The sequence below is a fragment of the Eptatretus burgeri genome, chromosome 11, assembly GCF_056783735.1.
Source record: "Eptatretus burgeri isolate ZD-2024b chromosome 11, Ebu_testis_v1, whole genome shotgun sequence".
Lineage (NCBI taxonomy): Eukaryota > Metazoa > Chordata > Myxini > Myxiniformes > Myxinidae > Eptatretus > Eptatretus burgeri.
In genome coordinates, this window is record NC_140971.1 from 70,780,320 (window position 1) to 70,797,819 (window position 17,500).

A 17,500-nucleotide genomic window follows, 5' to 3' on the forward strand; every position below is an offset into this window, starting at 1 on the left:
GTTGGTTGCATCATTAGTTTGGACGCGGTTTTGCCAGTACACTGGAATTCATTTTATTGGCCTTGGAAGGATGACAGGCTGAGTCGGCCTCCTGGTGTGTTAATTCAGTGGTCAACGAGGCTTGAACTTGGAACCAACACCAGGCTTACTCATATTACCACGTAATTATCTTTATAAAACCTAATTATTATCCACTTTTTGTTTCAAAACAGAATATGGTGTCTGAGTTTCGAAATCACAAGACATCTGAAGAAGATTGATGGGAAAGATTATACATTCTCGCAAATGAATATTTAATATTTGCAATTTTGATTAATTATATTTGTTTTGTTTACCATTACTTGATTTTGAATTTCAAAAAAAGGATTAAGACATGCAGGAAAGGGAGGGGGTGGGGGGGCGGTAGGTGCGCTCCCCCAACGACCCATCACCCCTCATCCCACCCCTCCCCTCCCCATGTGTGTGTGTGGGGAAGGGTGGGGGTGGGATGAGGGAGGTGGTGGGTCAAAGGTGGGGGCGCACAGGGGGGAGGAGGGGGTGGGGCTTGTGTGGGAGGGGCTTGTGTGGGTGGGGTTTATGGGGGGGGGGCTTCGGTGTGGGCGGGGGGGGTGTGGGCGGGGCTTGTGTGGGGGGGGCAAGTGTGGGCGGGGCAGCGGTGTGGGCGGGTGATATGTGGGGGGGGCGTGTGTGGGCGGGGCTTGTGGGAGGGCGATTATGTGGGTGGGGTTTATGTGGGCAGGGTTTATGTGGGAGGGGTGAATGTGGATGGGGCTTGTGTGGGCAGGGTTTATGTGGGAGGGCTGAATGTGGATGACACTTATGTGGATGAGGTTTGGGTGGATAAATGGATGGGTGCAGAGATGGGTGGATGGGTGGGTGGGTGGAGCTTGTGTGGATGGGTGGATAATTTTTTAATTAAATAAACATGTTGTGTGTGGGGAACTAATTAACTAATCACTAATTATGTGAATATGATGAATATGGGTGGAGCTTGTGAGGGGTTTGTGTGTGTGCAGTTTTTGTGTGGAGCTTGTGGGGGGTTTGTGTGGGGTTTGTGTGGGGTTTGTGTGGGGTGGGGTTTGTGTGGAGCTTGTGTGGGGTGGGGTTTATGTGGGTGGGTTTTGTGTGGGCGGAGTTAAAAAGGGGCGGAGTCAAAAAATTTCAATTTATCTTTGTCTTTTGTAATTCCTGTGAATAAAATGAACCTAAAATCTCTTCGCCTTCCAAATCATATATCTTATAAGTCCAAGGAACCGTATCTATTACATCAACAATTTTAAAAAGTTCGTTTGTCCATCTTTTAATATAACCTTTTTCAAAATGAGATTTCCACCTATATATTCTTACGATATCACCAACTTTGAACTTAGGTTTTCTGACATTAATCTCTTTTTCATATTTTAATTTTGTAAATGTTTCTGATGGTTTCATATTTGTTGACGTGTGAATCGTGTCATTATACTTATCCACAATATCCTGAATAAAAGATGACCATTGTTGTGAACCGAGTTGTGTGAATTTTTTATATAGTCTCTCTTTTAAGGTTCGATTAAAACGTTCAACAACAACTGCCTTGCCTTCATTAAAGGTACTGTATAATGTAATACTGTTATTTTTTAGAAAATTCATAAATGTCTTGTTATAAAACTCTCTACCCTCATCAGTCCACAATTTTTTAGGTTTTCTCTTACTTTTATTAAATATCTGTTGAAAGGCTAACATAAGAGTATTACCTGTTTTGTTTTTTAATGGTACAACCCATGCGTATCTACTCCTCAAATCAATAACGGTTAAAGCATACTTGTACCCCTTATCATTATTGAGTTCAATCAAATCAGCAGACCAGATATAATCAACTTCCTTGGAATAAACTTTCCTTCTCTGAAACTTTGTGAATATTGGTTTATGTAATTCATCAGCTAATTGCTCTTCAGTCTTAATGACATCATTAGAGCCTATAAGTTTTTTGAATTTCCAAGTCCAAGTTTCAATTTCGCACTGATCATCTTCTTCACAATGAAACGATCAACTTTTTCTCTCAAGGTTGGATTTTGTATCAGAGACAAATTATACAACATTTCTCTATCGGCTTCATGCTTTTCTTCCAACGTTGTGGTATTCCCATAATCAATATCGTGTCTCATGCACACTTCATCAACTCTATTGATGGGCTTACTCCAGGATTTAGGATTGTTAGCCTCATCAAATCTTTTATCTAAGTTTGTGCCTGGACCACAGAAAGAATACCCTGGAAGATGTAATTCCACTGGTATTCCAGTAGTTGTAAATTTACTTCCTGATAAAAAACTTTTGTATATCTCCTCCTCGTTTGTGTTTGGAGATAAATTGATTTTTTTTTGAACCACACACCGAACATATACCTTTTTGGATAACCCTGTTATTTTTACTTTTAATATATGAAATATTTTTAGTATTAGTTTTCTTTTTACATTTGAGACAATAACTCATTTATTTATGTGAAAAATTCCTGCAGAGTGCAAAAACCTTTTTAGTTTCCAACATGCACATTTGAATCTTAATTTTTAAAACATAAAGAATCCTTAGAAATGCCTTCACTCTCTCCTCCATTTATTTAAGAAAAAAAAAATAAAAATGAAAAACTTGAATTAAAATGAATATCTTGTCGATGTCAATATTCTTGTCGAAAGTATTGCAAATAGACTTGTCAATTCTTTGTTTTCCTCCTCGGTGGGTTGAGTTATTTTCTGTAATACCACCAATCTTTTTTTAATCTCACTGGTTTCCATATTTTGATATTTATTTTGTCTCGCTCTTTCCTCCCTCTCCTTCTCTCTCTCCTCCCTCTCCTTCTCTCTCTTCTCTTTTTCCTCCTTCTCTTTTTTCTCCCTCTCCTCCTTCTCTCTCTTCTCCTTTTCCTCCTTCTCTTTCTTCTCCCTCTCCTCCTTCTCTCTCTTCCCCTTTTCCTCCTCTACTCTCTCTTCTTCAACTCCTTCCTCATCCCTTATTATCCTTGAATCACTTACACCCCATAGAATATCATACATATATTCATCAGGATTTCATGTTATTCCTGTATCCAAAATAATTTTTTTTACAACAGGAAACCAATAAAATTTCTTTTGAATTTCTAAAAGAGCCTTACCTTTTCTTAACTTTATAATTTTTTCATTATTTAACATTCTAATTAAATCTAAAGTTGTCGGTTTCTCAACATCAGCATAATGCCAATCTTTTATTGAAAATACCTCATTCTTATGTTGTAGAACATATTTATTAAAATACCGAATACCCTTTTCTTGAAGGTATGCTTGGACACAGAAATGATAATTTTCTTGAAGCCTTCTTGCTGTCATTTATGTATTAGAAATATATGTTAGAATAATATTATGACACGAAACACCTCCCCATCTTCCCATCGTTAAATCATTTTGTATTTCCTTACTTATTATATATAATCCTGTTTTTTCTGTTTTCATGATATAAACAAGGGCAAAACCATTATTATATTTACCCTTATTAAATTCATTTATTTGTTGTTTACTAATCGTGGCCCCACAAAACTCATTCTCGATACCAAGTGGATAATATTCTTCCTTACGAGACTGATTTAATTGTTCCAGGTCTTCGAGGTTAATTTTAAATGACCAATTATACCCTAAATCATTCATATCATACCCCCATTGTTCTATTCTCATACAAACGATACGCCCTTCTTTATAAAAATTTATTTTAATTCGAACTGTGAATTCTGTATGACCTGGAGATAATATCAACACTTCTGTATCTTTGGAATACACGGCCGTTTTATTTAAGGATATATATTGTGATAAATCGCTTAATCTCACCAAGTCATTCGCGTCAGTCGGGCTTGGATAATTTTTTAATTTATAAGCATTTTTCATGTTAATATTTTTGGTTATATTATATTTATGTCGTTCAGCCTGTGCCTTTGTGTAATAATTTGATAAATCAATATCCAGTTCTTGAGATACACCAAAGATAGAACCATCTTTACCAACATAAGTCATTTATATTGGATTAAAAATAATATCATAAATTTTTTTATTTTTGTTGAGTTGAAATAACACATAAAGACATAATTGACCACAACACATAGAATTTAATTCTTGGACTTGAAATGTTTGATAAACACCATTCTGTAAGAATTTTATGACGTCAACAGGTGGTGGAAGACCAAAACGATCAAAATAATATTTGTCTTGACTATTAAAAATACAAACCCAATGAGAACCGTTCCCATTATTATCTTCTAAGTTCATAATAATATTCTTTGTATGTTTCGGCACATTTGTTAATTCATCTCTCAAACAAATAACCACATGATGAATTTTTAATTTCTTACAATATTTGACAAGTTGTAAATTTGATGTTGTATTCTTTCCAAATTCTTTAAACCACTCATCAATGCTCATTTATTTATTAGAAAGATATAATCCATTACCTCTTTTCGTTAATTTTACACCTGCTTGTGCTATAGAAGAAAGCATATCTCCAACTAACAATCTCGCTTTATCAGGCAGACCTTCAAGTTTTTCAGCAAAATCTACAATTACACCACTTCCACTAATTTGTTTCTCCAACTCTTTGTTATGTCTTTCCAATTCTTTTTGAGCCTGGAGTTGAGCCTTCCTTTCGTTGGCAGTTTTCACCGCTGTTGAAATACCACCCGTCAATGCTCCAACCGCACTTAAACCAGCAAATAAAGGAATTAGAAATGGGAGAAATCCTCCACTCGTCTCTCTTATTGAATATTTTTTTAACATTGGTTTTGTCATTTTAATTTTAAGTGAGCCAGTGTCATTCAAGATTTTAACCTGTTCTCTTGTGAGCAAAACATCAATTCTTTCTGCTCCTTTTCTCTGAATTGTATTAACGTTAATCGTACAAGGCTTTTGATTTTGAACACAAGATGATAGTTTATGAAGATTGATTTGATTAACATATACCCCAGTTGGTACTTTGCCTCTCATTTATTTAACAAAAAATTATGTGAGACTAATCATCACACCATTATCTGTATTAATCTGTATTTCTGTTTCTTCCAAAAGCAAGCAATATGTATCAACTTCCTCACTCTCTTCTCTTTCAATGTATAGGGAAGTATCCACTCGATTAGACTTTATAGTTTCCTTTTGAGCGCTCAGGTCAAACGCATAGATTGTATACAAACTTTTAAATGCTGTCATATCCAAAATAGGTTCTTTATTTCCATTACTTTCACACACCTTTTGGTAAGACTTGTATGCTTCAGCAAAATCATTTTTTTCCCAATTAATTTCCAATCTATCTCGTGGATAAAATGTTCCATCTAGAGAAACGCGAAGTTGTTTCACCTTAGCATTATCACTCAATGCATTATTCTTATCAGTCGCAGTATCACCATCTGGCTTTTTAAAAATGATCCACAGATATCGTGGCTTTCCTTCCAGAACACCCAAATTCCACGTGTAAGTAGTTTGGTTGAGTTTAACGTGTTGACATCTTCTTTTGAGGTATGATACACTGAGTGGTTTCTTTGAGTTAAGTCTTCGATTCAACATCTCTTCTGTTTTAAGATTAGGAGTATATTCACTGATATACCAACTCATCTCCTCAATTACAAATTTATTCTGATCACCAAAAGCACTACCAACACCAAAAAGCAATCGATTTTCATTATCATTCCTTTGTAGTTGAAATCTAATTTTAAGACCATACAGAACTTTATCATGATCACAAAATCCAAATATACCTTTAAGAGGAACTGCCACAGTAAAACTATTTTCTGCTTTTGTATCATCATTATACATTCCTTTCCTTTGAGTATATCCAGGGTCTGTGTTTGTTCCCGTTGACATATCAGGAATAAAACCTTCGACAGACCCCTTTCCCATTCTATCACTGAATGTATAGAGTGTAAATCTCATCATTTCAGATACAGCAGAGACATAATCAACCGCTTCAACTTCTTGTGTTCCAATATACAAACGCACACTATCAAACATTTTCCAGAAGAAATCATTTACAAGTGTAGCGTTTGTGTTATTCCCAGCTTTAGTGAATTTAAATTTACACAACAAGAAACTTTCGGAGAGATTCAAATAGGTTTGTTGATTATTTATTTCAAAACTTTTTGTACCATTCGTATTCCAGTCTGTTCCAGTTATTGCATTTACCTTGAAGTAATCTTCTTTTTAGTGGAGTTTGAGATAATAATAGTATCATCCAAATCATAGATACTATCAATTGCTTCCATACTTGTATTTATTTAGGAAAAAAGATGTTAAAACTTTTGAAACCCTGATCCAAGTATTTGAATTATTTTCTGTCGTTCTTGGGGGGACAACTGAGTTTTGCCTTTCTTAATTTCTTTTATTGCTTGTAATTTATGAGATTCCTTCTAGGCATCTTTTATGCTCTTTACAGCACCTGCTACATTTCCCACAGCAGAAGCAGTTGAACCAATTAGATCTTTATGTTTTAGAATAGTTGAACCAATACCCATGAGAGTATCAATTATCCCATCTCCTCTAAATTGATGTCCAACACCCCTTTGTCTCTTAGGTTTATAGTATCCGCTACCAAGATACATACCTTCACCCTTGTAGTATGGGGAAAGGAACATCCCATCCCCTGTAATTATTTTATATTTTCCCAACTCGTGTTTCCTCACAATAACCATCATATTTATTTATTGGAAAACTTCACGTAGGTGAATTCTGATGGATATAACTTCTCCATTAAAAGAAATCATACGATTATCTTGGTCGGTTATCCTAAAATTTACTCTGTGTATGGTTTTTCCTGACACAGGGAGATAAACCAAATTTTTGGGTTCCATATTGAATTTATAACCAATTGGGGTTGAGTATGCGCTGAATGAAAATATTGCATTTGTTTTTTTTCCATCATTATAAGCACCATCAATCAAATCACAGTGAATTAACACCGAATTTATTCCTGAGAATATTTGAATGACATTATCACTGTAAAACGTCCCATTCGTTTCAATCTTTTTTGAGGAGAAACCCAATAACTCTCTAAATGAATTATCAATTGTGAAATCAACCTTGTAGTTATTTTTAACTTTAATCGTTGATTTTGAAGTATGTTTTTGAATGTCTATAACAATATTTTTGGGTTCATCACCCTGTTCTTTCATAAGACGAGCAATTTCGGAAGATATTTGAGAAATCTCATATGCTCCGGGTGAGACTGTTATCGTTTTGTATCCACTTCCAGGATTATAACTAAACTTGTCATTTTTATCAGTTATATTAAATAAGGTATTATAAGTTTCCATGGACAATAAAGATGCCTCATATTCTTTTGTTGGGTCAAGTTGTAGTGGGTATGGGAATGAAGATGTGTGGTCGCTTGTTGTGAAATTAAAACTCAAGATTGTGCTTCTCATCTTATTTAATATGAGATAAAATGTCTTTATATTGAGATTTATTAATTATTTTCATGTTCATCAACTGGTCTAAAATGGCTGATGCTTCATTAAAACAATTGTTATTTCCAGCCTTCTTACGACCTAACAACAATAACAGTCTATTAACTAATTGCGATGGGTCATTTGGAAGAAAACTAATACCTGAACCAAGGATACTTAAAGCCTGAATAATGTGTTTCTCCTTCTCATTCTTCCTACTTTTACTAGAAATACTAACCCTATAATTTAGAGTGTTCAGCAGATCAATATATACTCTATCATCATTATTTTTCATATCCAATGGTTTATCAATATACTTTGATTCATCCCTCACAGTTGAACCTTGTCTTCCATCTTTTGTGAGAAGAAACATTAATCTCGGAGTTAGTTTAACAGGGGGTTGAGCAGAACCTAAGAACCTTAATTCATCATTAAATATCAATCCCTTTTCTTGAACAAGATGAAATATTGCTGGTTGTTCTGTTGGAATGAGTCCTGCTTTGGTTTTTGAATCCGCTGAATATTCATTGTTTTGAAGAGCATTCACAATATAATCAGGGGGTCGATTAATCTCTTCCAGTTGTTGAAATAAACCTTCATCATCATATACCTTTAATTCTCCGAAATGCTCTAATTCTTCCTCCGTCATTTGATCAAAATCTTTTAACATTTGAAGTTTTTTTAGGAGTATATTCTACTGTGGGAACTGTGGAAACATATTTCATTTTTTCTTGGGAAGTTTTTAAAAGTGGTTTAAAAAATTTCTCTTGTTTTCTTTCAAATGCTTCTTCGCCCGTTAGTTTCTGTCTGCGTTTCTTCTTTATGTCTTCCTGCTGTTTTACAACTTTTGAAACCAACTCTTGATGTTCCTTAAATCTTCTTGCTCTTTCTTTTGCATCCATTTATTTATTGTAAAATATCATTTAATGAATTGTAAAGATCAACAGGGAAATTTTCCTTTTCTTCATCATTCAAGTAGATGTGTTCAAATAAATCCTTTTCTTTAAATATTTCATCAAATTCTTTATTAACATTAATGCGAGTTGTAATTTCGTCTTCACTAATACTTGCATCTCTGCTTTTCATACGTTTGCGTTGAGTTTCTTCATCAACATCAAAACCGAATGATAAAATCTTCACTCCGCTCAGATGTTTAATAACACTGAACAACAAAAATTTTTTACTGGAGATGTGTAAAGTGATTTAGACTAATTTGGGTACGCTGATTTCAAAAATCATAACCGTTTTGCTGTATCACGTCAGGATTTTCAGTAACAGAAATATTCCCATTGCCTAGAAGTCAGGATTTCAATGAAATTTACAAAAATTCATTTCTTCATTTATTTCATCATGAATGCTTCAAAATTATAGAAATTACAGAAAAAACTCCACTAGAATGTCATTAAAAATGCTTTAGGCATTTGGCTTTGCGTTTGTGCTGCTCTGTGTCAGTTTCATGATGCAGGAACCAGCAGAAATCGCCCATCATGTTCGGGTTGTGCCGCCCTTGGTAACGCGTCTCCATGAGTGAAATCTCTTGGTGGAATCACTCGCCGTGCTCGTCCGAAACTGCTCCCAAGTTGTCAGGGAAGAAGTTCAGGTGCTGGTGTAGGAAATGGATTTTCAGGGACATCCTGGAGCCAAGTTTCCTGAAGGACTCCAGCAGCTGCTGCACTATTTCTTCATAGTTGTCCGCGCGCTCGTTCCCCAAGAAGTTGTCCGTCACAGCTTTGAAGCTCCTCCACGCTGCCAGCTCTTTGGGGTTTAGAGTTGTCGGAAAAGTTTCGTCCTTCATAATCTGTCGGATTTGCGGTCCAACAAAGACACCAGCCTTGATCTTGGCCTCCGACAAGGTGTTGCCAAACTTTTCCTTGAGGTATATAAAAACCCACGCCCATTCAGATCCATTGCCCATACAAAACTTTTCATCAAGCCGAGCTTTATGTGGAGTGGTGGAAGGAAAACCTTGGCTGGGTCGACAAGGGCGACATGCTTCACGTTGTGTCGACCAGGTACATGCTCTTTTCGCTCTTCCCAATCTTTCTTCGTCCAGTGATTCTTGTCGTCTCTGCTATCCCAGAGACAAAGGAAGCACATGTATTTCGTGTAGCCTGACTGCAGCCCGAACAACAGCGCCACCACTTTCAAGTCTCCGCAGATGTGCCAGTTGAAGTCATTGTACTTGATGGAATCAAGCAGCTGCCGCATCGTCTCATAGGTCTCTGTCATGCCGAACACGTGAGCCAGTGGGACTGATGGTTTCTCGTTGCCATTGTGGAGCAAAACAGCCTTCAAGCTGTTCTTCCCCGAGTCGATGAAGAGGCGCCAGTCTGCAGGATCGTGATTACACCCAAGTTCTTTCAACAGACCGTTGATGTCACTGCAGAATGTCATCGTGTCTTCCATCTCAAAGAACTCAGCCATGTCTCTGTGACGTGCTCTGAACAAGGATATCTTGGTGTTAGGTTCAAGTAGATTCCACTGCTGCAGCCTTGATCCAAGCAGCTCTGCCTTCGCCTTTGACAGCGAGAGATCTCTTACAAGATCATTTAAGTCTCCCTGGTTCAGAAGGTGTGATTCTTGAGTGTCGGGTTCAAAAGGTTCATCATCACCATCCTCTTCACCACTGCTTACAGCTATGTTCTGATCAGCTGGAGGTGTTGGAACGGGGTTCTCGTCATCATGAGGCACAGGTTTACGAGCAGAGACGCAGTCAGCGTACTTGATGTGACCTTTATTCTTCTTGTTGAAGCCGGAGATGCTTGTGCAGCAGAAATAACAATCATCATGATGATTCTGCGGCTCACGCCATATCATGGGCACCGCAAATGGCATGCTCGCGCTTGCCCACCAACCACTGAGTCAAGGTTGTGTGACAGCTTGTGCAGCAGATGTGTGGTGCCCAGCTCTGTTCTTGGTCCCCCACCTTACACCCGAAGTAGTGAAAGTAGGCGGCCTTCATTTTCACTGCTGTAGATATACTTCGCTGTTAATCTTTTTTGGTATACCGACCACAGACATAACAGAAGTTGTCAGGATGATTGGTACAGGAACGCCTACTCATCTTTATCTGAAAGAAAGAAATATAACACAAGTTAACAACAATTGTACGAAATAGACATGTTAAAGACATATGTAAATTTCATTGAAATCCTGACTTCTAGGCAATGGGAATATTTCTGTTCCTGAAAATCCTGACGTGATACAGCAAAACGGTTATGATTTTTGAAATCAGCGTACCCAAATTAGTCTTAATCACTTTACACATCTCCAGTAAAAAAAATTTTTTGAAATTTGTTGTTCAGTGTAATTTGTCTCGTTCCTTCTGGATTAGTTTCTAATATCCCAACACCACCAGATTTTAGTTTCCTTAACTCACTCGAGCAATGTGAATATTTTGTTGTACCAAGAGAAACCTCCTCAAATATTTGACCTTCATTCCTCAATCGCATATGTTCCTCCACTGAAATATAGTGATAATCTTCACCTTTTACTTCTCCAGGTCTTATTGCTCTAGTTGTTGTTGATACAATGCGTATCACGGGGTGTTTTTCAAGTAAATTTACAATATTCTCATTTGTACTACACAAGAACCTTGATTTATGAAAGTTTTTTCCAGAAGCAGATTTACCCACAAGATTTACAATAATAGTTGTCATTTATATATGTAATTGTTTATAAAACAAAAAATATATCCCTTAATATCCCATCTCGTTTCACAACAATATATTTATATTTTTCAGTCGTGTGCTTCATGTAATCCTCAAATTTCTTTTTACTACATAATGTGGAACAATTATCTCTCCAAAAATTATTGATATCTATTGAATTTAACTTGAATAAAATAAAAGTATTAGCATTGTTTATGATGGAACGACGAGGAAGTTGAAAGTACGATTGACTAAGATAAATACAATTACAAGAAGAATGTCTCCCTCTTGTGTAGTATCTGTCCATTACCGTTTGGTTTCTCTCATTAACACAATCATCAAAGATAACGAGGTTCTTTTTTGATTTATCCAAATCTTGGGGAGACGGTATATCATCCGTATTATCACTAAGAATACAAGTTATAGGATTTGATTTCTTTTTACATCTCTGTGTATCACAAAATAGTTGAATTATATCTTCAATGTTATAATCATTTAGGTTTTTTTGACGTTTAAATAAACCGATTATATCTTCTTTTTGAAGACCAGCATTAAAACCTTGTGAGAGTAGTTGATACTCTGGTTGTAAACTCGACTTTGTGAAAATTATTAAATTATCATAATCTAAAAAGTTGGGAGTGAGGAGCATCTTTAAAAGTAAGCAGGTTTTTCCACATCCACTTGAACCAACTATGAGACATCTTAATGAATTTGGGAGATTTTTATGGTTGTTAAATTTTATCTTATTTTCCCAAATGGGTAAAAAATCATTCATTTATATATTTGGAAAACAGGTTATTTAATTTATTATTGGCTTTTTCAGAAACTCTATATTTTATCCTAAGTTCAGGTTTAATTTCAAGATAATCCATTATTTTATTTATACAATATCTTGTGTTGATATTTCCCTGAAAATTACATCCATGAATAATATATAACAACAATCCTTTGAACATTTCTCTTATACGTTCAGTTTCTTCCCTTGTAAGGAAAGGTGTGTTATCACCCTCATACTTTACATTTATTTCTCTAATCAATCTTGTAAAGTAATTCATTTTTGGTGTAAATCTAAAAGAATTATTTTCCTTTTTATATTTTTTATTATCATTAATTAGAATATAATCACAGAATATACATTGTTTAGAGGCTTTTGACTCTGTGTTTAATCCCCGTCTTTCACACGCAGGACAATTCTCAAATTTGTCAAATGGAGAATCAGGAAAGTCCAGCATATTTATAAAGTAAAACTTTACTGAAACTGAAATTCATCTATACTTTCAGTTGTATATTGACTCATATTTAATAATATTACCTTCGATATCGATATACTTTTTTTCATTACCAGATTCAACGACAATATTTTTTATATTAAAGGTAATTTTAAAATGATCGTTAACTACTATTGAACGAAATGTCATTTCACCTGATATATTAACATCCTTTATTTCATCAGGATTTACATCTTTAGGGTTGTTGAAAAAAATACAAATTTCTCCTTGCATATTACAGATGGTCTTATCTTTTCTTTCTAAAGCTTCATCCATAAGGTTTTTGTTTTTTGATACTTTTTCTTGTTTCATTGCTTTTTCTAGTTTTGAATATATTACCAGAAGGAGAGGAGAAACTTTTGTTAGAGATACTTTAATTGATGTTCTACCAGGTATACTAAAAGCCCTTCCACTGAAGGAAATTGAAGAACTCATATTATTTACCATAATTGTTTTTATCCAATAGTTGTTATATTTATCTTTGTTCAATTTTACATCCTTGACATATTTCTCAGTATCTTTAACAAATGAAGAGATTGATTGAAACTTGTCTTTTGTGTCTTGAAACATTGTATTTATTAAGTGAAAAAGTTGGAGGATAAAATGGTTTTAAGCACAGATTCACCTGTAAAATTAACGAAATTTTCATCAAGAAAATTTTAGTTTAAGCAAAGATTTATTATATAAATATGGTGAATACAACGTACTGCGATGTTTGTAATCACAAATATAAACATTATAGAAAATACCTCCGAACCAACAAACACACATTTAATCTATTTCATAAAATATCTCCTCTTGAGTTGGAAAGAAAACATTGTGATATCTGCTCAAAGGATGTTTTGAAGAGTAGTTATAATAGACATCTTCAATCACAAAAACACAAGAAAAATGAGTTTAAAGTAAAGGGAGACTATTATATTGAAAATACTGATGGGGCATTTAAAGGGCATCTAAAAATAAGGATTTTTCAATTTGGAGAACCCGGTCCATCATCAATAATACTACACAAGATACTACACAAGAGGGAGACATTCTTCTTGTAATTGTATTTATCTTAGTCAATCGTACTTTCAACTTCCTCGTCGTTCCATCATTAACAATGCTAATACTTTTATTTTATTCAATTTGGAGGATTTTTCAATTTGGAGAACCCGGTCCATCATCAATAGCTGAATCAATTGAAATAGTGAAACCTGATGTTGAAAAAGTTATGAAAAAGACATTAAAAGAAATGAAAACTTTAAAGTTTTATCTGGGAGTGAAAATGAATATGAAAAGACAAGATGAAGAACAAACTCCTTATGTGAGAACAGATCTTCATTTTATAACATCATTTCAAGATTTTTTGAATAGTGGGGTTTATGAAGAACTATCAAAACAAGAGGAGGATGTTGATAATACAGTGGTAGGAAGTGGATTCAATATTAAAAAAATCATCTTTTTAGATATACACATTCTAAAATCAAACCCTCTTAAAGCTTCTTCTTATATTGAATTACCAAAAGAAATAAAACTAAAGAAGGCAGTTGTTAATATTAAGAACAATGATAATAAATGTTTTCTCTGGTCTCTTCTTGCTCACTTTCATCCACCAAAATGTAATTCAGAAAGAGTAAAACAATATATGAAATATGAGAATACCTTGGACATTAAAGATTTTAAATTCCCAATGCCACTAACAGATATTCCTAAATTTGAGAAAAAGAATAATCTTTCTATTAATGTATATGGATTAACGGATACAAACAAAGTTCAAATATTAAAAATTTCAAACAACTATAAAAATGAAGAAACACACATCGATCTTTTATATTTTAGTGTTGGAAATAATTCACATTACACATACATCAATAATTTATCAAGATTAATCTCTTCTCAGGTATTCAGAACAGCAAACAAAATATATCCTTGTAAGCGATGTCTTAATTCATTTCATACAAAAGAACGATTCGAACAACATTCAAAATATTGTAGTTATCATAAATCAGCTGTAATTACAATGCCTAAACCTGGTGAAAAGATTTTTTTTGAAGATTATAATAAATCTATCATGCACCCATTTGTGATATACGCTGATTTTGAGTGTATCCTTAAAAAGATAAATACTGCTTCTCCTAATCCAAAAGAATCATATACAAATAAATATCAAAAACATATTCCTTGTGGTTTCTATTATTATATCACATCATCTGTTGGAGAAAAGTACAACAAACTTGAACATTATAGTGGAAAAAAGCTTCACAAGAGTTTGTAAAACGATTAGAAAAGGATTGTATAAGACTCACTAAATTAATGAAAGAAACAAATGAACCGATGAAATTAACTAAAGAAGAAAAATTAGAATTTAGAAAGAACAATATCTGTCATATTTGTGAGGGGGAAATTAAGGAGTCTAAAGTTAGGGATCATTGTCATCTTACTGGTAAATATAGAGGTCCCGCTCATTCCTGTTGTAATCTCAATTATAAATTACCTTCTTTTATTCCAGTCTTTCTTCATAACAGCGCCAACTATGATACACATCTATTTATAAATGAACTTTCAAAAACACCAGGGAATATTTCTGCCATAACAAACACAAGTCAAAAGTATATTTCATTTACAAAAATGATATTCACAAAACCTTTAACTCGTATTAGGTTTCTAGATTCTTACAAGTTTATGGGAACACCATGAGCCTACCTCGCATCAAATCTCAGCTCCACGGACTCTTTTCCAAATCTTAATTCATTCTTTCCAAAAGAGGAAATTCTCACTAAAGAGGAAATTCAGATTAAAGAGAGAATTCAAAGTAAAGAGGAAACTCTAATTAATGAGGAAATTAATGAAGAAATTCTAACTGAAGATGAAATTCTAATTATAAAGAAAATTCGAACAATGAATGAAATTCTAACTAAAGAGGAAATTCTGATTAAAGATGAAATTCTGATTAAAGAAGGAATTCTCACGAGAGAGGAAATTCAAACAAGGAATGAAATTCAAAGTAAAGAGAAAATTCTTACAAGTAAGGGAATTTATCCTTATGATTATATGGATTCATTTATGAGATTTAAAGAAACACAACTTCCTTCAAAAGAAAGTTTCTATAATAACCTTTATGAAGAAGAGATAAGTGATAAGGAATATAAACACGCACAAGAAATATGGAAAATATTTAAGATAAAGAACCTTGGAGAATATCATGATTTATATCTAAAAACAGATGTTTTATTGTTAGCTGATGTGTTTGAAGCTTTTAGATCACTCTGTCATAATAAAAATTGTTATGGATTAGATCCTGCCCACTATTTCACAGCTCCTGGTTTAGCTTGGAGTGCAATGTTGAAAATGACAAAACAAGATATAGATTTAATCAGTGATTTTGATATGCTTTTGATGATTGAGAAGTCCAAGAGAGGTGGAATATCACAAGTATGTTCAAAAAGATATGCTAAAGCAAATAATAAATATCTTCCAAATTATGATAGTGAAAAAGATAGTAATTATTTGATGTATTTTGATGCTAATAATTTGTATGGATGGGCAATGTCTCAATCTCTGCCTTATGGTAAATTAGAGTGGGTGGAAGAAAAGGATTATGAAAAGGCTTTGATGAATATTGTTATTTCTTCTCAAGAGGAATTGAATGACGAAGAAGAAGGTTATTATTTTGAAGTTGATTTGAGGTACCCGAGTGATCTTCATAATAAGCATAAAGACCTTCCTTTTGCATGTAAGAAAGAAACCCCAAAGAAAGAATGGTTCAGTGATTATCATAAAAGTTTTAATATTAAAGGCAAATCAACAGAAAAGTTATTAACAACATTCTATGATAAAGAGGGATATGTTTTGCATCAGAGAAGCTTAAAACAGTTTTTGAGAGAAGGATTGAGAGTAGCTAAAATTCATAGAGTTTTAAAATTTAAACAAAGTCCTTGGGTGAAAAAGTATATTCAATTCAATACAGATATGAGAGCAAATACAAAAGTAAAATTTGAAGGGGACTTTTATAAATTAATGAATAATGCTGTATTTGGAAAGACTATGGAAAATGTTAGAAACAGGCAAAACATTAGATTTGCAACATCTTGGAAAGAAGCTTCTACATTGATAAATAAACCAAGTTTTGAGAGAGAAGAAGTTTTTTTCAGAAAACTTTTCTGCTATTCATATGCAAAAGGAAAGTATTGTAATGGATAAACCAATTTATATTGGAACAGCAGTTCTTGATTTATCAAAGATATTGATGTATGATTATTTGTATAATGACTTAAAGAAAGAGTATGGTGAAAATGTTTCATTGTTGTATATGGACACTGATAGTTTTATCCTAGATATAAAAACTGATGATGTTTATAAAGATATGAAGAAAAATATTGGAGTATATGATACAAGTAATTTTAGCAAGAAGAGTGAGTTATTTTCCAAAAAGAATGAAAAGGTTGTTGGTAAGTTTAAGGATGAGTTGGGTGGAAAAGTAATGAGTGAGTTTATTGGATTGAGAGCAAAGGCATATGCTTATAAGTATGGTGATCAGATTGATAAGAGGTTAAAGGGAATAAAGAAATATGTAATAAAGAAATCAATAACTTTTAGAAATTATTATAATTGTTTGATGAATAAGAAAGAAGAATATAGGAAAATGAATACAATAAGAAGTTATAAACATGACATATATAGTGAAGAAGTAAATAAAAAGGCATTTGGAGCCTTTGATGATAAGAGATTTATTTTAGCAAATGGAATAGATTGTGTTCCATATGGATATTGTATGATAGAGTGAATAGAATAGATTGTGTTTTAACGATGGGAAGATGGGTTAGGGTTTTTTAAGGGCTACCGCCGCGTTTTTTTGCAATATATAAATGGTCAAACCAAGTATTAATCAAACTAAAGAGTGGAGAAAATCTCAGTCTTGGTATATAAATGGAAAACATAATGAATGTGAAAAATATCAAATAAGTCTTATTGAAAAAATAACTAAAACAAAGGTAAATAAAACAAATAAGCGAATCAATTTAAAAAGTGGTAAGTTAGAGGATGTAAAGAAAAAAATGAATATCCTTGAATGGACTGAAAACTTTGATGGTTATCAATTGAACAATGAAAAAACAATTTACTATAATCTCAAAATGATATGTGGCTCAGGAGGTGGTCAAACAAGAGCATTAAGAGAAGTTTAT

General features: G+C 33.7%; 1 protein-coding gene across 2 annotated transcripts in view; it reads left to right on the top strand.

Annotated features, from left to right (window-relative positions):
• LOC147017332 (potassium voltage-gated channel subfamily KQT member 4-like) overlaps nucleotides 1-17,500 on the top strand; it is a 297,121-nt gene that overhangs the window by 63,230 nt on the left and 216,391 nt on the right. The gene's annotated exons all lie outside the window — the stretch shown is intronic.